The 26,456-nt window shown below is 45.7% G+C and overlaps 1 protein-coding gene and 1 long non-coding RNA gene across 51 annotated transcripts in view; one reads left to right on the forward strand and one right to left on the reverse strand.

Moving 5' to 3' along the window:
* The window catches only part of actn1 (actinin, alpha 1), a 114,048-nt gene that overhangs the window by 80,828 nt on the left and 6,764 nt on the right, over positions 1–26,456 (reverse strand). The window lies entirely within an intron of this gene.
* Positions 4,836–5,771, forward strand: LOC127913481 (uncharacterized). Its single transcript, XR_008085694.1, has 3 exons — positions 4,836–5,073; positions 5,461–5,632; positions 5,719–5,771. It is a non-coding gene; the product is annotated as an uncharacterized LOC127913481 (long non-coding RNA).

The following is a 26,456-nucleotide window of genomic DNA, read 5'->3' on the forward strand; positions in this document are numbered from 1 at the left end:
TAAGAACAGGTTTCAGATGCGCGTGTGTGTCGCGGAGAATGTGTCAAAATCACGCGGCTGTGCTGGGAGCAGCTAACCAACCAAGCAATCAAACCAAACCCAACTCCTCTGGGGAAAGAGAGGAGCAGTGGCATGGACAGTCACTGAAGATGTCAACTAATGTAAAAGGAGAAGCCACTGGAGAGGCTGTGTCCTACGTTGACGTACAGAGAGCTATGCTACTACTGAGCAGCGTGCTACAAAGACTTGTCTGGAGCCTGCTGCCATCCTCAAGCTTCACCAGCCATCTCTGTCTCTCTCCCCCTCTCACCCTGCACCTCTGTCTCTCTCCCCCTCTCGCCCTGCACCTCTGTCTCTCTCCCCCTCTCGCCCTGCACCTCTGTCTCTCTCCCCTCTCGCCCTGCTGCACCTCTGTCTCTCTCCCCCTCTCACCCTGCACCTCTGTCTCTCTCCCCCTCTCACCCTGCACCTCTGTCTCTCTCCCCCTCTCACCCTGCACCTCTGTCTCTCTCACCCTGCACCTCTGTCTCTCTCCCCTCTCACCCTGCACCTCTGTCTCTCTCCCCCTCTGCCCTGCACCTCCGTCTCTCTCCCCCTCTCACCCTGCACCTCTGTCTCTCTCCCCCTCTCGCCCTGCACCTCTGTCTCTCTCCCCCCTCTCGCCCTGCACCTCTGTCTCTCTCCCCCTCTCACCCTGCACCTCTGTCTCTCTCCCCCTCTCGCCCCTGCACCTCTGTCTCTCTCCCCTCTCACCCTGCACCTCTGTCTCTCTCCCCCTTTCGCCCTGCACCTCTGTCTCTCTCCCCTCTCGCCCTGCACCTCTGTCTCTCTCCCCCTCTCACTCTGCACCTCTGTCTCTCTCCCCCTCTCGCCCTGCACCTCCGTCTCTCTCCTCCTCTCACCCTGCACCTCTGTCTCTCTCCCCTCTCGCCCTGCACCTCTGTCTCTCTCCCCCTCTCACCCTGCACCTCTGTCTCTCTCCCCCTCTCCCCCTGCACCTCTGTCTCTCTCCCCTCTCGCCCTGCACCTCTGTCTCTCTCCCCTCTCACCCTGCACCTCTGTCTCTCCCCCCCTCTTGCCCTGCACCTCCCTCTCACCCTCTCCCCTCTCACCCTGCACCTCTGTCTCTCTCCCCTCTCGCCCTGCACCTCTGTCTCTCTCCCCTCTCGCCCTGCACCTCTGTCTCTCTCCCCTCTCACCCTGCACCTCTGTCTCTCTCCCCCTCTCCCCTGCACCTCTGTCTCTCTCCCCCCTCTCACCCTGCACCTCTGTCTCTCTCCCCCTCCACCCTGCACCTCTGTCTCTCTCACCCTGCACCTCTGTCTCTCTCCCCCTCTCACCCTGCTGCACCTCTGTCTCTCTCCCCTGCACCTCTGTCTCTCTCCCCCTCTCCCCTCTCACCCTGCACCTCTGTCTCTCTCACCCTGCACCTCTGTCTCTCTCACCCGCTCCCTCCCCCTCTGTCTCTCTACCCCTCTCCCCCTGCACCTCTGTCTCTCTCCCCCTCTCACCCTGCACCTCTGTCTCTCTACCCCTCTCACCCTGCACCTCTGTCTCTCTACCCCTCTCACCCTGCACCTCTGTCTCTCTCCCCCTCTCACCCTGCACCTCTGTCTCTCTCCCCCTGCACCTCTGTCTCTCTCCTACCCCCACACACTGCACCTCTGTCTCTCTCACCCTGCACCTCTGTCTCTCTCACCCTGCACCTCTGTCTCTCTCCCCCTCTCACCCTGCACCTCTGTCTCTCTCACCCTGCACCTCTGTCTCTCTCCCCCGCTCCCTCTCCCCCTCTGTAGGTCACTCAGGCCGTTTGGCAGCAGCAACAGACATCAAACCACCCCTGGCCTGGCAGCCATCCTCACGATCACATGACTGAGTGTTGTGGTCAGCGTTCTCCTGGCCTGACGGTGCAGTTGGTTCAAAGGGCCGTCCAGCTGGGCTGGTTGAGGCCTTATCCTCCACGGGGTGCAGAGAGGACAGTAGTATCTATATAGACCCTTTTGGTTCTTTGAGGTTCTATATAGACCCTTTTGGTTCTTTGAGGTTCTATATAGACCCTTTTGGTTCTTTGAGGTTCTATATAGACCCTTTTGGTTCTTTGAGGTTCTATATAGACCCTTTTGGTTCTTTGAGGTTCTATATAGACCCTTTTGGTTCTTTGAGGTTCTATATAGACCCTTTTGGTTCTTTGAGGTTCTATATAGACCCTTTTGGTTCTTTGAGGTTCTATATAGACCCTTTTGGTTCTTTGAGGTTCTATATAGACCATTTTGGTTCTTTGGATGAGATTAAAATAATCCATTACTTTTTTTTTTTAAAGGTTCTATATGTGAAGGCCAAGAACCTTGAGGGTTCTACCCCTACCCCAGAGAGTAATGGGGATTTTAGAAAACAACAGCTAACCCAGTCACATCGAACTCTGAAATGGCAGATAACGAGCTCCCTTTTCATTTGTTTTATTTGTTACATTTCTATCCATATTAACGATGCTGCTGCATGAGCAGAAAAATGGCTAACTGATTAACGACAACGTTAACTCTACTATATCGGGAGGGGGGGGGGGGGTCTAATTCATATATGTTTCAACATCGTTGCCGAGGCCCGGATATGCATATCGAAAGGTGCATACAAGCCCCTCATGCTACCACTAGAGTGAAAGCACTGCCAGCATTCAAAAGTGACCAAAACATCAGCCAGGAAGCATAGGAACTGAGAAGTGGTCTGTGGTCACCACCTGCAGAACCACTCCTTTATTGGGGGTGTCTTGCTAATTGTTTATAATTTCCACTTGTTGTCTATTCCATTTGCACAACAGCATGTGACATTTATTGTCAATCAGTGTTGCTTCCTAAGTGGACAGTTTGATTTCACAGAAGTGTGATTGACTTGGAGTTACATTGTGTTGTTTAAGTGTTCCCTTTATTTTTTTGAGCAGTGCAGTTACTGTATATCTATCAAAGGGGTTCTATATATCAAATATCAAATGTGGTGGGTCCAGTGCTAATGTAATGGGTAATGTGGTGGGTAATGTGGTGGGTAATGTGATGGGTAATGTGGTGGGTAATGTGGTGGGTAATGTAATGGGTAGTGTGGTGGGTAATGTGGTGGGTAATGTGGGTAATGTGATGGGTAATGTGGTGGGTAATGTGGTGGGTAATGTGGTGGGTAATGTGTAATGGGTAATGTGGTGGGTAATGTGGTGGGTAATGTGATGGGTAATGTGGTGGGTAATGTGGTGGGTAATGTGGTGGGTAATGTGATGGGTAATGTGGTGGGTAATGTGGTGGGTAATGTGATGGGTAATGTGGTGGGTAATGTGGTGGGTAATGTGATGGGTAGTGGGTAATGGGTAGTGTGGTGGGTAATGTGGTGGGTAATGTAATGGGTAATGTGGCGGGTAATGTAGTGGGTAATGTTATGGATAATGTTATGGATAATGTGATGGGTAATGTGGTGGGTAATGTTATGGATAATGTGATGGGGAATGTGATGGGAATGTTATGGGTAATGGGATGGATAATGTGGTGGGTAATGTTATGGGTAATGGGGATGGATAATGTGGTGGGTAATGTGATGGGTAATGTGATGGATAATGTGGTGGGTAATGTGGTGGGTAATGTTATGGGTAATGTGGTGGGTAATGTAATGGGTAATGTGGTGGGTAATGTGATGGGTAATGTGGTGGGTAATGTGATGGGTAATGTGGTGGGTAATGTGATGGGTAATGTGGTGGGTAATGTGGTGGGTAATGTGATGGGTAATGTTGTGGGTAATGTGGTGGGTAGTGTGGTGGGTAATGTGGTGGGTAATGTGGTGGGTAATGTGGTGGGTAGTGTGGTGGGTAATGTGATGGGTAATGTGATGGATAATGTGATGGGTAATGTGGTGGGTAATGTGGTGGGTAATGTGATGGGTAATGTTGTGGGTAATGTGATGGTAATGTGGTGGGTAATGTAGTGGGTAATGTGATGGGTAATGGGATGGATAATGTTGTGGGTAATGTGGTGGGTAATGTTATGGGTAATGGGATGAATAATGTTGTGGGTAATGTGGTGGGTAATGTAGTGGGTAATGTGATGGGTAATGTGATGGACTGTCCACTGTAGCCCTGGAGGTCCATCCGTCTGTAGTAATCGCAACACAAGGTGCATTGGGCCAATTCATTGAAAGCTTTGTCTTGCTCATATAGAGCAGGTGCTACCCGTTTGCTGACCACAACGACTCAACACAAACTATCAGTACAGCCTGTTTGTTAGTCAGATACGCAAAGGAGTGAAGATGGATGCTGTTTGAGTACTATGAGGGTGGTGATGAAGCGTGGGGATACAGGTGAGAGAGACTGGCTTGTGGTTGATGAAGCATGGGGATACAGGTGAGAGAGACTGGCTTGTGGTTGATGAAGAATGGGGATACAGGTGAGAGAGACTGGCTTGTGGGTGATGAAGAATGGGGATACAGGTGAGAGAGACTGGCTTGTGGGTGATGAAGAATGGGGATACAGGTGAGAGAGACTGGCTTGTGGTTGATGAAGCATGGGGATACAGGTGAGAGAGACTGGCTTGTGGTTGATGAAGAATGGGGATACAGGTGAGAGAGACTGGCTTGTGGTTGATGAAGAATGGGGATACAGGTGAGAGAGACTGGCTTGTGGTTGATGAAGAATGGGGATACAGGTGAGAGAGACTGGCTTGTGGTTGATGAAGAATGGGGATACAGGTGAGAGAGACTGGCTTGTGGTTGATGAAGAATGGGGATACAGGTGAGAGAGACTGCTTGTGTTATGAGGCTTGTGGTTGATGAAGAATGGGGATACAGGTGAGAGAGACTGGCTTGTGGTTGATGAAGCGTGGGGATACAGGTGAGAGAGACTGGCTTGTGGTTGATGAAGTGTGGGGATACAGGTGAGAGAGACTGGCTTGTGGTTGATGAAGCATGGGGATACAGGTGAGAGAGACTGGCTTGTGGTTGATGAAGCGTGGGGATACAGGTGAGAGAGACTGGCTTGTGGTTGATGAAGCATGGGGATACAGGTGAGAGAGACTGGCTTGTGGTTGATGAAGCGTGGGGATACAGGTGAGAGAGACTGGCTTGTGGTTGATGAAGCATGGGGATACAGGTGAGAGAGACTGGCTTGTGGTTGATGAAGCATGGGGATACAGGTGAGAGAGACTGGCTTGTGGTTGATGAAGCATGGGGATACAGGTGAGAGAGACTGGCTTGTGGTTGATGAAGAATGGGGATACAGGTGAGAGAGACTGGCTTGTGGTTGATGAAGCATGGGGATACAGGTGAGAGAGACTGGCTTGTGGTTGATGAAGCGTGGGGATACAGGTGAGAGAGACTGGCTTGTGGTTGATGAAGAATGGGGATACAGGTGAGAGAGACTGGCTTGTGGTTGATGAAGAATGGGGATACAGGTGAGAGAGACTGGCTTGTGGTTGATGAAGAATGGGGATACAGGTGAGAGAGACTGGCTTGTGGTTGATGAAGCGTGGGGATACAGGTGAGAGAGACTGGCTTGTGGTTGATGAAGCGTGGGGATACAGGTGAGAGAGACTGGCTTGTGGTTGATGAAGAATGGGGATACAGGTGAGAGAGACTGGCTTGTGGTTGATGAAGCATGGGGATACAGGTGAGAGAGACTGGCTTGTGGTTGATGAAGCGTGGGGATACAGGTGAGTGAGACTGGCTTGTGGTTGATGAAGAATGGGGATACAGGTGAGTGAGACTGGCTTGTGGTTGATGAAGAATGGGGATACAGGTGAGAGAGACTGGCTTGTGGTTGATGAAGCATGGGGATACAGGTGAGTGAGACTGGCTTGTGGTTGATGAAGCATGGGGATACAGGTGAGTGAGACTGGCTTGTGGTTGATGAAGTATGGGGATACAGGTGAGTGAGACTGGCTTGTGGGTGATGAAGAATGGGGATACAGGTGAGAGAGACTGGCTTGTGGTTGATGAAGAGTGGGGATACAGGTGAGTGAGACTGGCTTGTGGGTGATGAAGAATGGGGATACAGGTGAGTGAGACTGGCTTGTGGGTGATGAAGAATGGGGATACAGGTAAAGCAGTGTTGTTGTACAGCAGCATACCACCCTGCATCCCACTGCTGGCTTGCCGAAGACGTGAATGTAGATTATGACAACCTCTCTGGTTAAATGCGGAAGACACATTTCAGTTGAATGTATTCAGTTGTACAACTGACTAGGTATCTCCCTTTCCCTGTACAACTGACTAGGTATCCCCCTTTACAACTGACTAGGTATCCCCCTTTACAACTGACTAGGTATCCCCCTGTACAACTGACTAGGTATCCCCCTTTACAACTGACTAGGTATCCCCCTTTACAACTGACTAGGTATCCCCCTGTACAACTGACTAGGTATCCCCCTTTCCCTGTACAACTGACTAGGTATCTCCCTTTCCCTGTACAACTGACTAGGTATCCCCCTTTCCCTGTACAACTGACTAGGTATCCCCCTTTACAACTGACTAGGTATCCCCCCTTTCCCTGTACAACTGACTAGGTATCTCCCTTACCCTGTACAACTGACTAGCTACCCCCCTTTCCCTGTACAACTGACTAGCTATCTCCCTCTCCCTTCCCTGTACAACTGACTAGCTATCTCCCTCTCCCTGTACAACTGACTAGCTACCCCCCTTTCCCTGTACAACTGACTAGCTATCTCCCTTACCCTGTACAACTGACTAGCTACCCCCCTTTCCCTGTACAACTGACTAGCTATCCCCCTTTACAACTGACTAGGTATCCCCCTGTACAACTGACTAGGTATCCCCCCCTTTCCCTGTACAACTGACTAGGTATCTTCCTTACCCTGTACAACTGACTAGCTATCTCCCTTACCCTGTACAACTGACTAGGTTTCTCCCTTACCCTTTGATTCTGAAGCTAAGCAGGGTTGGTCCTGGTAAGTCACTAGATGGGAGACCAGATGCTGCTGGAAGTGGTGTTGGAGGAGGCACCCTTTCCTCAGGTCTAAAAAAAAATATCCCAATGTCCCAGGGCAGTGATTGGGGACATTGCCCTGTGTAGGGTGCTGTCTTTCAGAGGGGATGTTAAACAGGTGTCCTGACTCTCTGTGGTCATTAAAGATCCCATGGCACTTAACCCTGGTGTCCTGGCTAAACTCCCAAACTGGCCCTCAAACCATCATGGCCACTAAATCATCCCAACTTCCAATTGGCTCGTTCATCCCCACCCCCCTACCCTCTCCCCTGTAACTATTCCCCAGGTCGTTGCTGTAAATGAGAACGTGTTCTCAGTCAACTTACCTGGTAAAGTAAGGATTAAATAAAAACATTTAAAAAATTGAAAGTACAGCTAAACTCTGACATTACCCTACTGAAGTTAAAATGTAAAATGTTGAAGGTAAGGGTTATGTTTAATGTAAGGAGGGTAGGAGTTAAATTTAGGGTACGAGTTAAGGTTAGGGTCAAGTTAAGGGACTTCCCAAGGATCCCAGATAGTAGGAACCCTCGGGAGAGGCTTAGCCACAACAACGTTGTGTTTTTTCAGACTGGACTCAGCAGTAGTTCCACACATGACCCCTGCCCCCTTCACAATACAACTCTATTAGGAACCACCAGCAGATGTGTCACCACTTACAGAAACCAGCACAGGGTCAGTTTCACATACTACAAACCTAATTTCAGTTCAGTGAGAACTGACTTTATTTAACCATTTATTTAACTAGGCAAGTCATTTAAGAACAAATTCTTATTTTCAATGACGGCCTAGGAACAGTGGGTTAACTGGCCTAGGAACAGTGGGTTAACTGCCTAGTTCAGGGGCAGAATGACAGATTTGTACCTTGTCAGCTCGGGGATATGAACTTGCAACCTTTACAGTTACTAGTCCAACATACTTCCCTGTTGCTGTTTCAGATCAGCAGCCATAAGAACTGGAGCATAAAATAATGGAGAGGCTGGGCGGTCTGAGGAGGTGAATGTAGAGGAGGTGATGGTAGAGGAGGTGATGGTAGAGGAGGAGAATGTAGAGGAGGTGATGGTAGAGGAGGTGATGGTAGAGGAGGTGAATGTAGAGGAGGTGATGGTAGAGGAGGTGATGGTAGAGGAGGTGATGGTAGAGGAGGAGAATGTAGAGGAGGTGATGGTAGAGGAGGTGATGGTAGAGGAGGTGAATGTAGAGGAGGTGATGGTAGAGGAGGTGATGGTAGAGGACTGGGTGGTCTGAGGAGGTGAATGTAGAGGAGGTGATGGTAGAGGAGGTGATGGTAGAGGAGGTGATGGTAGAGGAGGTGATGGTAGAGGAGGTGAATGTAGAGGAGGTGATGGTAGAGGAGGTGATGGTAGAGGAGGTGAATGTAGAGGAGGTGATGGTAGAGGAGGTGATGGTAGAGGAGGAGAATGTAGAGGAGGTGATGGTAGAGGAGGTGATGGTAGAGGACTGGGTGGTCTGAGGAGGTGAATGTAGAGGAGGTGATGGTAGAGGAGGTGATGGTAGAGGAGGTGAATGTAGAGGAGGTGATGGTAGAGGAGGTGATGGTAGAGGAGGTGATGGTAGAGGAGGTGATGGTAGAGGAGGTGAATGTAGAGGAGGTGATGGTAGAGGAGGTGATGGTAGAGGAGGTGAATGTAGAGGAGGTGATGGTAGAGGAGGTGATGGTAGAGGAGGAGAATGTAGAGGAGGTGATGGTAGAGGAGGTGATGGTAGAGGACTGGGTGGTCTGAGGAGGTGAATGTAGAGGAGGTGATGGTAGAGGAGGTGATGGTAGAGGAGGTGAATGTAGAGGAGGTGATGGTAGAGGAGGTGATGGTAGAGGAGGTGATGGTAGAGGACTGGGTGGTCTGAGGAGGTGAATGTAGAGGAGGTGATGGTAGAGGAGGTGATGGTAGAGGAGGTGAATGTAGAGGAGGTGATGGTAGAGGAGGTGATGGTAGAGGAGGTGATGGTAGAGGACTGGGTGGTTTCAGGAGGTGAATGTAGAGGAGGTGATGGTAGAGGAGGTGATGGTAGAGGAGGTGATGGTAGAGGAGGTGATGGTAGAGGACTGGGTGGTCTGAGGAGGTGATGGTAGAGGACTGGGTGGTCTGAGGAGGTGATGGTAGAGGGCTGGATGGTCTGAGGAGGTGATGGTAGAGGAGGTGATGGTAGAGGAGGTGATGGTAGAGGAGGTGATGGTAGAGGACTGGGTGGTCTGAGGAGGTGATGGTAGAGGGCTGGATGGTCTGAGGAGGTGATGGTAGAGGGCTGGATGGTCTGAGGAGGTGATGGTAGAGGGCTGGGTGGTCTGAGGAGGTGAATGTAGAGGACTGGGTGGTCTGAGGAGGTGATTGTAGAGGACTGGGTGATCTGAGGAGGTGATGGTAGAGGACTGGGTGGTCTGAGGAGGTGATAGTAGAGGACTGGGTGGTCTGAGGAGGTGATTGTAGAGGAGGTGATTGTAGAGGACTGGGTGGTCTGAGGAGGTGATTGTAGAGGGCTGGGTGGTCTGAGGAGGTGATTGTAGAGGACTGGGTGGTCTGAGGAGGTGATTGTAGAGGACTGGGTGGTCTGAGGAGGTGATAGTAGAGGACTGGGTGGTCTGAGGAGGTGATTGTAGAGGAGGTGATTGTAGAGGACTGGGTGGTCTGAGGAGGTGATTGTAGAGGACTGGGTGGTCTGAGGAGGTGATTGTAGAGGAGGTGATTGTAGAGGACTGGGTGGTCTGAGGAGGTGATTGTAGAGGGCTGGGTGGTCTGAGGAGGTGAATGTAGAGGACTGGGTGGTCTGAGGAGGTGATAGTAGAGGACTGGGTGGTCTGAGGAGGTGATTGTAGAGGAGGTGATTGTAGAGGACTGGGTGGTCTGAGGAGGTGATTGTAGAGGGCTGGGTGGTCTGAGGAGGTGATTGTAGAGGACTGGGTGGTCTGAGGAGGTGATTGTAGAGGACTGGGTGGTCTGAGGAGGTGATAGTAGAGGACTGGGTGGTCTGAGGAGGTGATTGTAGAGGAGGTGATTGTAGAGGACTGGGTGGTCTGAGGAGGTGATTGTAGAGGACTGGGTGGTCTGAGGAGGTGATTGTAGAGGAGGTGATTGTAGAGGACTGGGTGGTCTGAGGAGGTGATTGTAGAGGGCTGGGTGGTCTGAGGAGGTGATTGTAGAGGACTGGGTGGTCTGAGGAGGTGATTGTAGAGGACTGGGTGGTCTGAGGAGGTGATTGTAGAGGAGGTGATTGTAGAGGGCTGGGTGGTCTGAGGAGGTGTTTGTAGAGGACTGGGTGGTCTGAGGAGGTGATTGTAGAGGGCTGGGTGGTCTGAGGAGGTGTTTGTAGAGGGCTGGGTGGTCTGAGGAGGTGATTGTAGAGGGCTGGGTGGTCTGAGGAGGTGATTGTAGAGGGCTGGGTGGTCTGAGGAGGTGTTTGTAGAGGGTGTTGAACAGTGATTCTCATCAGTAAAGCTCTGATAACAGGTGACACTATGAGCCAACAGCTTTTATCACTATAATATATTTAAACAATAATAAGGTCTAGTATACTGGCCATATACCTAATGGCCGTTCTTAGGCACGACATGAAGGGAGTGGTATGCTTAAGAAATAAGGCACGAGGGTGTGTAGTATATTGCCAATATACCACGGCTAATGACTGTTCTTAGGCACACCGTTAACGCGGAGTTCCTGGATACAGGCCTTGGCCGTGGTATATTGGCCATATACCACAAACCCCCAACGTAATTAGAGCAGTATAAATAAATGTTTTGTCATACCTGTGGTATACCGTCTGATACACCACGGCAGTCAGCCAATTAGCATTCAGGGCTCAATACCAACCAGTTTACAATGGCCAATAATACCACAAACGTTGGAGTTGCCTTATGGCCTAAATATACTATGAACAAACTAGCTGTTTTACTACTCTTCAGTCCTGGTTCTAATTGGGTGAGTAAGTATCACCACAGAGCCATCCATCCACGGGGAATTCAATAATATGAGCTGAAGCCTATAGATCTGTCTGAACTCTATTCTAACTCACTGCCACAACCGAGTGGATCAGACAATCAATGTGCTGATAGAGGCACACACACACACACACACACACACACACACACACACACACACACACACACACACACACACACACACACACACACACACACACACACACACACACACACACACACACACACACACACACACACACACACACACACACACACACACACACACACACACACACACACACACACACACACACACACACACACACACACACACACACACAGAGACAACTGAGCTTTGTCCCAGTTTAGAATTGAGAGAAGAAGGTCAAAAAGAAAGATCATCAAGGACAACAACCACCCACAAGCCACTGCCTGTTCACCCCGCTATCATCCAGAAGGCGAGGTCAGTACAGGTGCATCAAAGCTGGGACAGAGAAACTAATAAACAGCTTCTATCTCAAGGCCATCAGACTGTTTAAATAGTAGCACATCAGATGCTGCCTTATATACATAGACTTGAAATCACTGGTCACTTTAATAATTGGAACACTGGTCACTTTAATAAATACATTTACATATTTTGCATTACTCATCTCATATGAATCCTGTACCCTATTTTTCTGTATCTTAGACGATGCCGCTCTAAACGTTACTCGTCCAAATATTTATATATTCTTAATTCCATTCCTTTACTTAGATTTGTGTGGATTGTGTTTATATGTTGTGAAACGGTTCGATATTATTTCACTACACCTGCAAAATAAGATCTGCAAAACACGTGTGACCAATAACATGTGATTTGATTTGAGAGAGAGAGGAGGAGGAGGAGGAGGAGGAGGAGGAGGAGGGCCTCACTCATTCTGCTCCACTCTGGAGAGGAGGAGGAGGGCCTCACTCAGTCTGCTCCACTCTGGAGAGGAGGAGGAGGGCCTCACTCAGTCTGCTCCACTCTGGAAAGGAGGAGGAGGGCCTCACTCAGTCTGCTCCACTCTGGAGAGGAGGAGGAGGGCCTCACTCAGTCTCACTATTACCATTAGAATGTTATCATTATAATATTACCATTATAATATTACCATTAGAATGTTACCATTATAATATTACCATTATAATGTTACCATTATAATATTACCATAATAATATTACCATTAGAATGTTACCATTAGAATGTTACCATTATAATATTACCATTATAATATTAACATTATAATATTACCATTATAATATTATCATTATAATGTTACCATTAGAATGTTACCATTAGAATATTACCATTATAATATTACCATTAGAATATTACCATTAGAATGTTTCCATTAGAATGTTACCATGAGAATGTTTCCATTAGAATATTACCATTAGAATGTTACCATTAGAATGTTACCATTAGAATATTAACATTAGAATGTTACCATTAGAATGTTACCATTAGAATATTACCATTAGAATGTTACCATTATAATATTACCATTATAATATTACCATTAGAATGTTACCATTAGAATGTTACCATTAGAATATTACCATTATAATATTACCATTATAATATTACCATTAGAATGTTACCATTAGAATGTTACCATTAGAATATTAACATTATAATATTACCATTATAATATTACCATTAGAATATTACCATTAGAATGTTTCCATTAGAATGTTACCATGAGAATGTTTCCATTAGAATATTACCATTAGAATGTTTCCATTAGAATGTTACCATGAGAATGTTTCCATTAGAATATTACCATTAGAATGTTACCATTATAATATTAACATTAGAATGTTACCATTAGAATATTACCATTAGAATGTTACCATTAGAATGTTACCATTAGAATGTTACCATTAGAATATTACCATTAGAATGTTACCATTAGAATATTACCATTAGAATGTTACCATTAGAATATTTCCATTATAATATTACCATTAATGTTACCATTATAATATTACCATTATAATATTACCATTAGAATATTACCATTAGAATGTTTCCATTAGAATGTTACCATGAGAATGTTTCCATTAGAACATTACCACTAGAATGTTACCATTAGAATGTTACCATTAGAATGTTACCATTAGTATATTACCATTAGTATATTACCATTATAATATTACCATTAGTATATTACCATTAGTATATTACCATTATAATATTACCATTAGAATATTACCATTAGTATATTACCATTAGTATATTACCATTAGAATATTACCATTAGTATATTACCATTAGAATATTACCATTAGAATATTACCATTAGAATATTACCATTAGAATATTACCATTAGTATATTACCATTAGAATATTACCATTAGAATATTACCATTAGTATATTACCATTAGAATATTACCATTAGTATATTACCATTAGTATATTACCATTAGAATATTAACATTAGAATGTTTCCATTAGAATGTTACCATGAGAATGTTTCCATTAGAATATTACCATTAGAATGTTACCATTATAATATTAACATTAGAATGTTACCATTAGAATATTACCATTAGAATGTTACCATTAGAATGTTACCATTAGAATATTACCATTAGAATGTTACCATTAGAATGTTACCATTAGAATGTTACCATTAGAATATTACCATTAGAATGTTACCATTAGAATATTACCATTAGAATGTTACCATTATAATATTTCCATTATAATATTACCATTAATGTTACCATTATAATATTACCATTAGAATATTACCATTAGAATATTACCATTAGAATGTTTCCATTAGAATGTTACCATGAGAATGTTTCCATTAGAACATTACCACTAGAATGTTACCATTAGAATGTTACCATTAGTATATTACCATTAGTATATTACCATTATAATATTACCATTAGAATATTACCATTAGTATATTACCATTAGTATATTACCATTATAATATTACCATTAGAATATTACCATTAGTATATTACCATTAGAATATTACCATTAGTATATTACCATTAGAATATTACCATTAGAATATTACCATTAGAATATTACCATTAGAATATTACCATTAGAATATTACCATTAGTATATTAACATTAGAATATTACCATTAGTATATTAACATTATAATATTACCATTAGAATATTACCATTAGAATATTACCATTAGTATATTACCATTAGTATATTACCATTAGAATATTACCATTAGTATATTAACATTAGAATATTACCATTAGTATATTAACATTAGAATATTACCATTAGTATATTAACATTATAATATTACCATTAGTATATTACCATTAGTATATTACCATTAGTATATTACCATTAGTATATTAACATTATAATATTACCATTAGTATATTACCATTAGAATATTACCATTAGTATATTACCATTAGTATATTACCATTAGAATATTACCATTAGTATATTAACATTAGAATATTACCATTAGTATATTACCATTAGAATATTACCATTAGAATATTACCATTAGTATATTACCATTAGAATATTACCATTAGAATATTACCATTAGTATATTAACATTAGAATATTACCATTAGTATATTAACATTATAATATTACCATTAGAATATTACCATTAGTATATTACCATTAGTATATTACCATTAGTATATTACCATTAGAATATTACCATTAGTATATTAACATTAGAATATTACCATTAGTATATTAACATTAGAATATTACCATTAGTATATTAACATTATAATATTACCATTAGAATATTACCATTAGTATATTACCATTAGTATATTACCATTAGTATATTACCATTAGAATATTACCATTAGAATATTACCATTAGAATATTACCATTAGAATATTACCATTAGAATATTACCATTAGAATATTACCATTAGAATATTACCATTAGTATATTACCATTAGAATATTACCATTAGAATATTACCATTAGTATATTAACATTAGAATATTACCATTAGTATATTAACATTATAATATTACCATTAGAATATTACCATTAGTATATTACCATTAGTATATTACCATTAGTATATTACCATTAGAATATTACCATTAGTATATTAACATTAGAATATTACCATTAGTATATTACCATTAGAATATTACCATTAGTATATTACCATTAGTATATTACCATTAGAATATTACCATTAGTATATTAACATTAGAATATTACCATTAGTATATTACCATTAGAATATTACCATTAGAATATTACCATTAGTATATTAACATTAGAATATTACCATTAGAATATTACCATTAGTATATTAACATTAGAATATTCAGACCACAACATTTTTTCCATTTTGTTGGATTACAACCTAATTCTAAAATGGATTACATAATTGTTTTCTACTATTCAATCTAAACACAATACCACATAACGACAAAGTGAAAACAGGTTTAGAAAATGTAGCATATGTATAAAAATAAACAGAAATACCTTATTGACATAAGTATTCAGACCCTTTGCTATGAGACTCTAAATGGAGCTCAGGTGCATCCTGTTTCCATTGATCATCCTTGAGATGTTTCTACAACTTGACTGGAGTCCACTTGAGGTACATTCAATTCATTGGACATGATTTGGAAAGGCACACACCTGTCTATATAAGGTCCCACAGTTCACAGCGCAGGTCAGAGCAAAAACCAAGCCATGAGGTCGAAGGAATTGTCCGTAGAGCTCCGAGACAGGATTGTGTCGAGGCACAGATCTGGGGAAGGGTACCAACACTTTTCTGCAGCATTGAAGGTCCCCAAGAACACAGTGGCCTCCATCATTCTTAAATGGAAGAAGTTTGGAACCACCAAGACTCTTCCTAGAGCTGGCCACCCGGCCAAACTGACCAATCAGGGGAGAAGGGCCTTGTTCAGGGAGGTGACCAAGAACCCAATGGTCACTCTGACAGAGCTCCAGAGTTCCTCTGTGGAGATGGGAAAACATTCCAGAAGGACAACCATTTCTGCAGCACTAGAGTGGCAAGTATATTAAGGTAAAAAATATTGTAGAGAACAATCTAATGATTAGTTCTATGTCATTTATAAGGACATGGGGCAAAGAAAACTACATGGTGACATTCATTTTATAGCGCCATCTTGAACTGTTCCCATTCATGTCTACATTGTACAGCAGTGAGTCAAAGCCCTACAATATAGCATCATTGACTTGAATGAAGAGACCCATTCTCCTCATTCTAGTTCTGTGAGTACTACTGTTGCCACAGCAGGGAAATATAGCAGAGTTTTGGCGCAGGTACAGCTATGAACACGATTGCCTCTAGTGACAATACTACCGTAACTAGCTAGTCATTTATTATATGGTTTTAGAATGTAAAAGGTTTTTCTCCTCCTCTTCCTTACGATGTAGTGCCAAATACTTACAAAGCTACCCAGACCTCCTCGCCAAAGCTACCCAGACCTCCTCACCAAAGCTACCCAGACCTCCTCGCCAAAGCTACCCAGACCTCCTCGCCAAGGCTACCCAGACCTCCTCGCCAAAGCTACCCAGACCACCTCGCCAAAGCTACCCAGACCTCCTCGCCAAAGCTACCCAGACCTCCTCGCCAAAGCTACCCAGACCTCCTCGCCAAGGCTACCCAGACCTCCTCGCCAAAGCTACCCAGACCTCCTCGCCAAAGCTACCCAGACCTCCTCGTCAAAGCTACCCAGACCTCCTTGCCAAGGTTACCCAGACCTCCTCGCCAAAGCTACCCAGACCTCCTCAACAAAGCTACCCTTGACTTCCTCGCCAAAACACAGAGGAAAATGTTTTTATTGACTGATATGGAAATAGTTTATTTGTAGTTACATGTAAACTCTGTCCCTTTGGTGGTGGTGGTGAGAGAGAAAGACATTTCTTCCTTAAGTTATAGCTGCACAGTCAGTGTGTACAGTGCACACATTTGACTCTTTAAACAGTGATGTTGTTATCTGACTGGAGAGTTTCTGTAATGCCACCAGGACATTGATGCAAATCTTCACCTCAGTCCTTTTCTCAGGTCCATATTTAGACCGAGACACTTTTATTGTACCACTTTTATTGTACAAGCTAGGCGTGTCAGTTAAGAACAATTTTTATTTTATTTACAGTGACGGCCTACCACCGGCCTAACCCGGACTACGCCTGGGCCAATTGTGCGCCGCCCTATGGGACTCCCAATCACGGCCAGTTGTGACACAGCCTGGAATCGAACCAGGGTCTAGTAGTGACATCTCTAGCACTGAGATGCAGTGGCTTAGACCGCTGCGCCACTCTGGAGCCCAATGTGTTCGATAATGACCGAGCCTGGGGCAGAGTGGTGTGTGTGTGGGGGGGGCAATCTGTCTGCATTGTTGTCTGCATTGTTGTCTGCATGTTTCCAGGTTTTTTTTTCCAAGCACTACATGGAAACAGCATAGTTGGCGCTTTCACTGACTAATGTTATCAATTACAATCAGTTTATGTGCACGACACGTGGGGCTCCAAAGTGGCAGAGCATTGTATGCATCTCTGTGTGTGGAGTAAAGGTGGTCTAGGATTTTTTTTTCCTCCCCTGGTTGCACACTGACTCCTCCCCCTTCCATCCTGGTAGAATAGAGAGACACTGACTCCTCCCCCTTCCATTCTGGGTAGAGTAGAGACACTGACTCCTCCCCCTTCCATCCTGGGTAGAATAGAGAGACACTGACTCCTCCCCCTTCCATCCTGGGTAGAGTAGAGACACTGACTCCTCCCCCTTCCATCCTGGGTAGAATAGAGAAACACTGACTCCTCCCCCATCCATCCTGGGTAGAGTAGAGACACTGACTCCTCCCCCTTCCATCCTGGGTAGAGGAGAGACACTGTCTCCTCCCCCTTCCATCCTGGGTAGAGTAGAGACACTGTCTCCTCCCCCTTCCATCCTGGGTAGAGTAGAGACACTGTCTCCTCCCCCTTCCATCCTGGGTAGAATAGCGAGACACTGACTCCTCCCCCTTCCATCCTGGGTAGAATAGAGACACTGACTCCTCCCCCTTCCATCCTGGGTAGAGGAGAGACACTGACTCCTCCCCCTTCCATCCTGGGTAGAGTAGAGACACTGTCTCCTCCCCCTTCCATCCTGGGTAGAATAGCGAGACACTGACTCCTCCCCCTTCCATCCTGGGTAGAATAGCGAGACACTGACTCCTCCCCCTTCCATCCTGGGTAGAGGAGAGACACTGACTCCTCCCCCTTCCATCCTGGGTAGAGTAGAGACACTGACTCCTCCCCCTTCCATCCTGGGTAGAATAGCGAGACACTGACTCCTCCCCCTTCCATCCAGGTTTTGTGTTCATCTTGATATGAATGACTTCTTTTTTACAACCTTGAGGTTGGGTTGTAAATACTCTTGCTTTGGGGACAACAGCACTTAGGTTTTAAATAAGGCCCCTGGACAGACCTTGAGGTTGGATTGGTTGAATACCTTTACCCCCTGTACAACATGCAGTGATTCCCTCATTTAAAGACTTTCAGCTCTTATTTTCACTTTTGTTTTTATGTTTAATTTCTTCGGATACTGCATGTGGGGGTCTTCCTACCACAGTAACAAATTACTTCTCATATGGGACCACTGCGCTCCTGTTGGGCTCTGTTGACTAGAAAATAAATGGCATATATTATTATATATTATTATATTATATTATTATATTAAAATAGAATCCTAATCTTAAATCTAAACCCTACCTCTAATTTTAGCTCCTAACCCTCATCCTAACCCTAACCTTAACCTCTGCATCCTGTCCTCTAATCCCAGCCTCTAACCCCTAACCCTAGACTCTAGCCCCTAACCACTAACCCCGAGCCTCAAACCCCTAACCCCTAGCCTCTAACCCTAGCCTCTAACCCTAGCCTCAAACCCTAACCCCAGGCTCTAGCCCTAGCCTCAAACCCCTAACCCCAGGCTCTAACCCTAGCCTCTAACCCCTAACCCCAGCCTCTAACCCTAGCCTCTAACCCTAGCCCTAACCCCAGGCTCTAACCCTAGCCTCTAACCCCTAACCCCAGGCTCTAACCCTAGCCTCTAACCCCTAACCCCAGGCTCTAACCCTAGCCCTAACCCCTAACCCCAGGCTCTAACCCTAGCCTCTAACCCCTAACCCCAGGCTCTAACCCTAGCCTCTAACCCTAACCCCAGGCTCTAACCCTAGCCTCTAACCCCTAACCCCAGGCTCTAACCCTAGCCCCTAGCCTCTAACCCCTAACCCAAGCCTCTAACCCTAGCCCCTAGCCTCTAACCCCTAACCCCAGGCTCTAACCCTAGCCTCTAACCCCAAACCCCAGCCTCTAACCCCTAACCCCAGCCTCTAACCCCTAACCCCAGGCTCTAACCCTAGCCTCTAACCCCTAACCCCAGCCTCTAACCCCTAACCCCAGGCTCTAACCCTAGCCTCTAACCCCTAACCCCAGGCTCTAACCCTAGCCTCTAACCCCTAACCCCAGGCTCTAAACCTAGCCTCTAACCCCGAACCCCAGGCTCTAACCCTAGCCTCTAACCCCTAACCCCAGGCTCTAACCCTAGCCTCTAACCCCTAACCCCAGGCACTAACCCTAGCCCTAACCCCTAACCCCAGGCTCTAACCCTAGCCTCTAACCCTAACCCCAGGCTCTAAACCTAGCCTCTAACCCCGAACCCCAGGCTCTAACCCTAGCCTCTAACCCCTAACCCCAGGCTCTAACCCCTAACCCCAGGCTCTAACCCCTAACCCCAGGCTCTAACCCCTAACCCCAGGCTCTAACCCCTAACCCCAGCCTCTAACCCCTAACCCCAGCCTCTAACCCCTAACCCCAGGCTCTAACCCCTAACCCCAGCCTCTAACCCCTAACCCTAGCCTCTAACCCCTAACCCCAGCCTCTAACCCCTAACCCTAGCCTCTAACCCCTAACCCTAGCCTCTAACCCCTAACCCCAGCCTCTAACCCCTAACCCCAGCCTCTAACCCCTAACCCTAGCCTCTAACCCCTAACCCTAGCCTCTAACCCCGAACCCTAGCCTCTAACCCCAGCCTCTAACCCCTAACCCCAGCCTCTAACCCCTAACCCCAGCCTCTAACCCTAACCCTACCCTCTAACCCCGAACCCCAGGCTCTAACCCCTAACCCTACCCTCTAACCCCGAACCCCAGCCTCTAACCCCTAACCCCAGCCTCTAACCCCTAACCCTAGCCTCTAACCCCTAACCCTAGCCTCTAACCCCTAACCCCAGCCTCTAACCCCTAACCCTAGCCTCTAACCCCTAACCCTAGCCTCTAACCCCGAACCCCAGCCTCTAACCCCTAACCCCAGCCTCTAACCCCTAACCCCAGCCTCTAACCCCTAACCCTACCCTCTAACCCCGAACCCCAGCCTCTAACCCCTAACCCTAGCCTCTAACCCCTAACCCCAGCCTCTAACCCCTAACCCTACCCTCTAACCCCGAACCCCAGCCTCTAACACTCCTCTCTCTTTGGGATAAATGAATAAAACACGTCATCTTATGAGTCTTGCTTCCTTTGAAATCCCCATTTCCCCTTTTGTTTTCTTTCAGTTTAATTAGTATTAATTTTTAAAAAACCTGTGGCTACTCAACACCTTTCAGGGTTGGGTTAATATTCCCCTAACCTGACCCTAACCTGGGTGAGTCTCACTATAGGTCCATAGGGTCCTGGTCCAAAGTAGTGCACTGTATAGGGAATAGGGTCCTGGTCCAAATTAGTGCACTGTATAGGGAATAGGGTCCTGGTCCAAAGTAGTGCACTGTATAGGGAATAGGGTCCTGGTTCAAAGTAGTGCACTGTATAGGGAAGAGGGTGCCGTTTGGGACTAACCCCATACGTCTCTCTTTTAGTTTACAGAGACAGAGAACGGAGCCGTGTTCAGGACTGTAATGTCAGACAGATTTGTGTTGCGAGGCAAGAGAGCTTGCCTTGCTATTTCCTTCAGGCTCAGACTCAGCCATGGCTGGAATGCAATGAACAATCATTTATCCTGGAACTTAATGGATTGTGGAATCAATTCAAACCTTATCTTCCCCATAGCACAAAGGAGACAGGTTGGGCTGGGGAATGTAGGAGTTGCCAAGGCTGCAGACGGAGAAGGGGCGGGGCTTGGAGGGGGCAAATTGAAGGTGCAACAACTCAGTCGTTTCCTTATAAGGACAAGCCTGGACAAATCAGCCCTCAGCAACCAGTCAGTCAATCAGTCAGTCATCCAGCCAGTCAGTCAGTCAACCAGTCATTCAATCAACCAGTCATCCAGCCAGTCAGTCAGCCAGTCATCCAGCCAGTCATCCAGCCAGTCATCCAACCAGTCATCCAACCAGTCATCCAACCAGTCATCCAACCAGTCATTCAACCAGTCATTCAATCAACCAGTCATCAACCAGTCATCCAGCCCAGCCAGTCATCCAACCAGTCATCCAGCCAGTCAGTCAACCAGTCATCCAACCAGTCATCCAGCCAGTCATCCAGCCAGTCAATCAGTCAGTCATCCAGTCAGTCATCCAGCCAGTCAGTCAACCAGTCAGTCAACCAGTCATTCAATCAACCAGTCATCCAGCCAGTCAGTCAACCAGTCAGTCATCCAGTCAGTCAGTCATCCAGTCAACCAGTCATCCAGCCAGCCAGTCATCCAGCCAGCCAGTCATCCAGCCAGTCATCCAGCCAGCCAGTCATCCAGCCAGCCAGTCATCCAGCCAGTCAGCCAGTCATCCAGCCAGTCAGCCAGTCATCCAGCCAGTCAGTCATCCAGCCAGCCAGCCAGCCAGCCAGCCAGCCAGTCATCCAGTCAGCCAGCCAGTCAGTCATCCAGCCAGCCAGTCATCCAGCCAGTCAGTCATCCAGCCAGCCAGTCATCCAGCCAGCCAGTCATCCAGTCAGTCATCCAGTCAGCCAGCCATCCAGCCAGTCATCCAGTCAGTCATCCAGTCAGCCAGCCATCCAGCCAGTCATCCAGCCATCCACCTACACTCACCACAGCCCTGGCTACACAGGAAGTCTATTCTAGATGATGACATTATGAATCTGTAGATGGAAATACAGAGAGGTACCGAGACAGAGACTTAAACTCAGCATAAAAAAAGAAAACGTCCCTTTTTTCGGGACCCTGTCTTTCAAAGATAATTAGTCAGAATCCAAATAACTTCACAGATCTTCATTCTAAAGGGTTTAAACACTGTTTCCCATGCTTGTTCAATGAACCATAAACAAGTAATGAACATGCACCTGTGGAACGGTCGTTAAGACACTAACAGCTTGCAGACGGAAGGCAATTAAGGTCACAGTTATGAAAACTTAGGACACTAAAGAGGCCTTTCTACTGACTCTGAAAAACACCAAAAGAACAATGCCCAGGGTCCCTGCTTATCTGTGTGAACGTGCCTTAGGCAAGATGCAAGGAGGCATGAGGACTGCAGATGTGGCCAGGGCAATAAATTGCAATGTCCGTAATGTGAGACGCCTAAGACAGCGCTACAGGGAGACAGGACGGACAGCTGATCGTCCTCGCAGTGGCAGACCACGTGTATCAACACCTGATGTGTCTCCCGACCCCTCCCGTCTCAGCCTCCAGTATTTATGCTGCAGTAGTTCAGTGTCTCCCGACCCCTCCCGTCTCAGCCTCCAGTATTTATGCTGCAGTAGTTTATGTGTCGGGGGGCGAGGGTCAGTCTGTTATATCTGGAGTATTTCTCATGTCCTATCTGGTGTCCTGTGTGAATTTAAGTATGCTCTCTCTAATTCTCTCTCTCTCTCGGAGGACCTGAGCCCTAGGACCATGCCTCAGGACTACCTGGCCTGATGATTCCTTGCTGTCCCCAGTCCACCTGGTTGTGCTGCTGCTCCAGTTTCAACTGTTCTGCCTGCGGCTATGGAATCCTGACCTGTTCACCGGACGTGCTACCTGTCCCAGACCTGCTGTTTTCAACTCTCTAGAGACAGCAGGAGTGGTAGAGATACTCTCAATGATCGGCTATGAAAAGCCAACTGACATTTACTCCCGAGGTGCTGACCTGTTACACCCTCTACAACCACTGATTATTAGTATTTGACCCTCCTGGTCATTTATGAACATTTGAACATCTTGGCCATGTTCTGTTATAATCTCCACCCGGCACAGAAGAGGACTGGCCACCCCTCATAGCCTGGTTCCTCTCTAGGTTTCTTCCTAGGTTTTGGCCTTTCGAGGGAGTTTTTCCTAGCCACCTTGCTTCTAAACCTGCATTGCTTGCTGTTTGGGGGTTTTAGGCTGAGTTTCTGTACAGCACTATGTGACATCAGCTGATGTAAGAAGGGCTTTATAAATAAATGTGATTGATTGAATGCACAGGATCGGTACATCCGAACATCACACCTGCGGGACAGGTACAGGATGGCAACAACAACTGCCCGAGTTACACCAGGAACGTACAATCCCTCCATCAGTGTTCAGACTGTCCTCAATAGGCTGAGAGAGGCTGGACTGAGGGCTTATAGGCCTGTTGTAAGGCAGGTCCTCACCAGACGTCACCGGCAACAACGTCGCCTTTGGGCACAAACCCACTATCGTTGGACCAGACAGGACTGGCAAAAAGTGCTCTTCACTGACGGGACGCGGTTTTGTCTCACCAGGGGTGATGGTCGGATTCGCTTTTATCGTCGAAGGAATGAGCGTTACACCGAGGCCTGTACTCTGGAGCAGGATCGATTTGGAGTTGGAGGGTCTGTCATGGTCTGGGGGCGGTGTGTCACAGCATCATCGGACTGAGCTTGTTGTCATTGCAGGCAATCTCAGCACTGTGTGTTACAGGGAAGACATCCTCCTCCCTCATGTGGTACCCTTCCTTCAGGCTCATTCTGACATGACCCTCCAGCATGACAATGCCACCAGCCATACTGCTCGTTCTGTACTGATTTCCTGCAAGACAGGAATGTCAGTGTTCTGCCATGGCCAGCGAGGAGCCCGGATCTCAATCCCATTGAGCACATCTGGGACCTGTTGGATTGGAGGGTCAGGTCTAGGGCCATTCCCCCCCAGAAATGTCTGAGAACTTGCAGGTGCCTTGGAGAAGAGTGGGGTAACATCTCAAAGCAAGAACTGGTAAATCTGGTGCAGTCCATGATGAGGAGTTGCACTGCAGTACTTAATGGAGCTGGTGGCCACACCAGATACTGACTGTTACTTTTGATTTTAACCCCCCCTTTGTTCAGGGACACATTATTCCATTTCTGTTAGTCACATGTCTGTGGAACTTGTTCAGTTTATGTCTCAGTTGTTGAATCTTGTTATGTTCATACAAATATTTACACATGTTAAGTTTGCTGAAAATAAACGCAGTTGACAGTGAGAGGACGTTTCTTTTTTTTGCTGAGTTTATATACCCTCTTTAACATATATATCAACGAATGGGCAAGGGCACTACAACAGTTTGCAGCACCTGGCCTCAACCTACTAGAATCTGAAGTCAAATGTCTACTGTTTGCTGATGATCTGGTGTTTCTGTCCCCAACAAAGAAGGGCCTACAGCAGCACCTAGATCTTCTGCACAGATTCTGCCAGAACTGCGCCCTGACAGTAAATCTCAGTAAGACAAAAAATAATGGTGTTCCAAAAAAGTTGCCAGGACCACAAATACAAATTCCATCTAGACACCGTTGCCCAAGAACACACACAAAACTATACATACCTCGGCCATAAACATCAGCGCCACAGGTAACTTTCACAAAGCTGTGAACGATCTGAGAGACAAGGCAAGAAGGGCATTTTATGCCATCAAAAGGAACATAAAATTCGACATACCGATTAGGATCAGGCTAAAAACACTTAAATCAGTCATAGAACCCATTGCCCTTTATGGTTGTGAAGTCTGGGATCCGCTCACCAACCAAGAATTCACAAAATGGGACAAACACCAAATTGAGACTCTGCATACAGAATTCTGCAAAAATATCCTCCTTAGAACAATGTAAAACACCTAATAATGCATGCAGAGCAGAGAGATGAACCTGGAGAAGAGTCCCCTAAGCAAGCTGGTCCTGGGGCTCTGTTCACAAACACCAGGACAGCAACACAATTAGACCCAACCAAATCATGAGAAAACTAAAAGATAATTACTTGACACATTGGAAATAATTCACAAAAAAAAACCAGAGCAAACTAGAATGATTTTTGGCCCTAAACAGAGAGTACACAGTGGCAGAATACCTGACCACTGTGACTGACCCAATCTTAAGGAAAGCTTTGACTGTACAGACTCAGTGAGCATAGCCTTGCTATTGAGAAAGGCCGCCGTAGGCAGACATGGCTCTCAAGAGAAGACGGGCTATGTGCACACTGCCCACAAAATGAGGTGGAAACTGACCTGCACTTCCTAACCTCCTGCCAAATGTATGACCATATTAGAGATATTTCCCTCAGATTACACAGATCCACAAAGAATTCGAAAACAAATCAAATTTTGATAAACTCCCATATCTATTGTGTGAAATACCACAGTGTTCCATCACAGCAGCAAGATTTGTGACCTGTTGCCACGAGAAAAGGCCAACCAGTGAAGAACAAACACCATTGTAAATACAACACATATTGACGTTTATTTATTTTCCCTTTTGAACTTTAACTATTTGCACATCATTACAACACTGTATACTGATATAATATGACATTTGAAATGTCTCTATTTCTTTAGAACTTCTGTGAATGTAATGTTTACTGTACATTTGTATTGTTTATTTCACTTTTGTTTATTATCTGCTTTGGCAATGTTAGAGAGAATGAAACTAAGGTGTAATTATTAAGTTATAATCATATATAAGTATCTACTACAAATATATTTTTCTACAGTCTTATTTCAGTATTTTAAATTCCAACAGAACTTTAAAAATTGGGGACTTTTATTTTGAAGGCCAACCGCAAACTCCACTAGTCCACACACACGGGATGACACTGACGGTGACCATAGCAACAGAGTAAACAAATGTTTTCCATGTGTGAAATTGCCATATGCATGCATAAAAAGTAGTTGCAGGCAACATAAATGATAAAACAATGATTTTTATTGTTAGACATGACTGTGTGTAAACCTACAATGTTAGCCCACTAACTAGCTGATCTGTTAGAACCAATGAAAATGTGTGGCCCGCCCACAGCCGACCCCACCCCATGTGCCTCAGAGAGGGGTACTCGGAGAGGAGGGGCATTCACAGATAAGGAGATCTGGAGAGAGAGCCTTTATACCTGAGAGAGTCAAGTTCAGACATGCTATGTCAACAACACTATATCCCTCAGTCAGAAAAACAACCCTGGTAGAGGAAACCATAGACATCCCATTCAATTACTAGAGGGGTTATGTCATAAAACCCTCAAAGTTCCAGAATGGGGCGAAAAATGGCAGCCATCTTGTTCAGGGATAAATCCAAAAACCAGTCTAATTGGAATGAATGGCAGAAGAGTCTTAAGTGATGCAGTAGAGTCTTAAGTGATGCCCACCCCTCCCAGTGTGCTCCCACACCTCCCATCCCTCCACATCCCTCCCAGTGTGCTCCCATCCCTCCCAGT

The sequence above is a fragment of the Oncorhynchus keta genome, chromosome 29, assembly GCF_023373465.1.
Source record: "Oncorhynchus keta strain PuntledgeMale-10-30-2019 chromosome 29, Oket_V2, whole genome shotgun sequence".
NCBI classification, from domain to species: domain Eukaryota; kingdom Metazoa; phylum Chordata; class Actinopteri; order Salmoniformes; family Salmonidae; genus Oncorhynchus; species Oncorhynchus keta.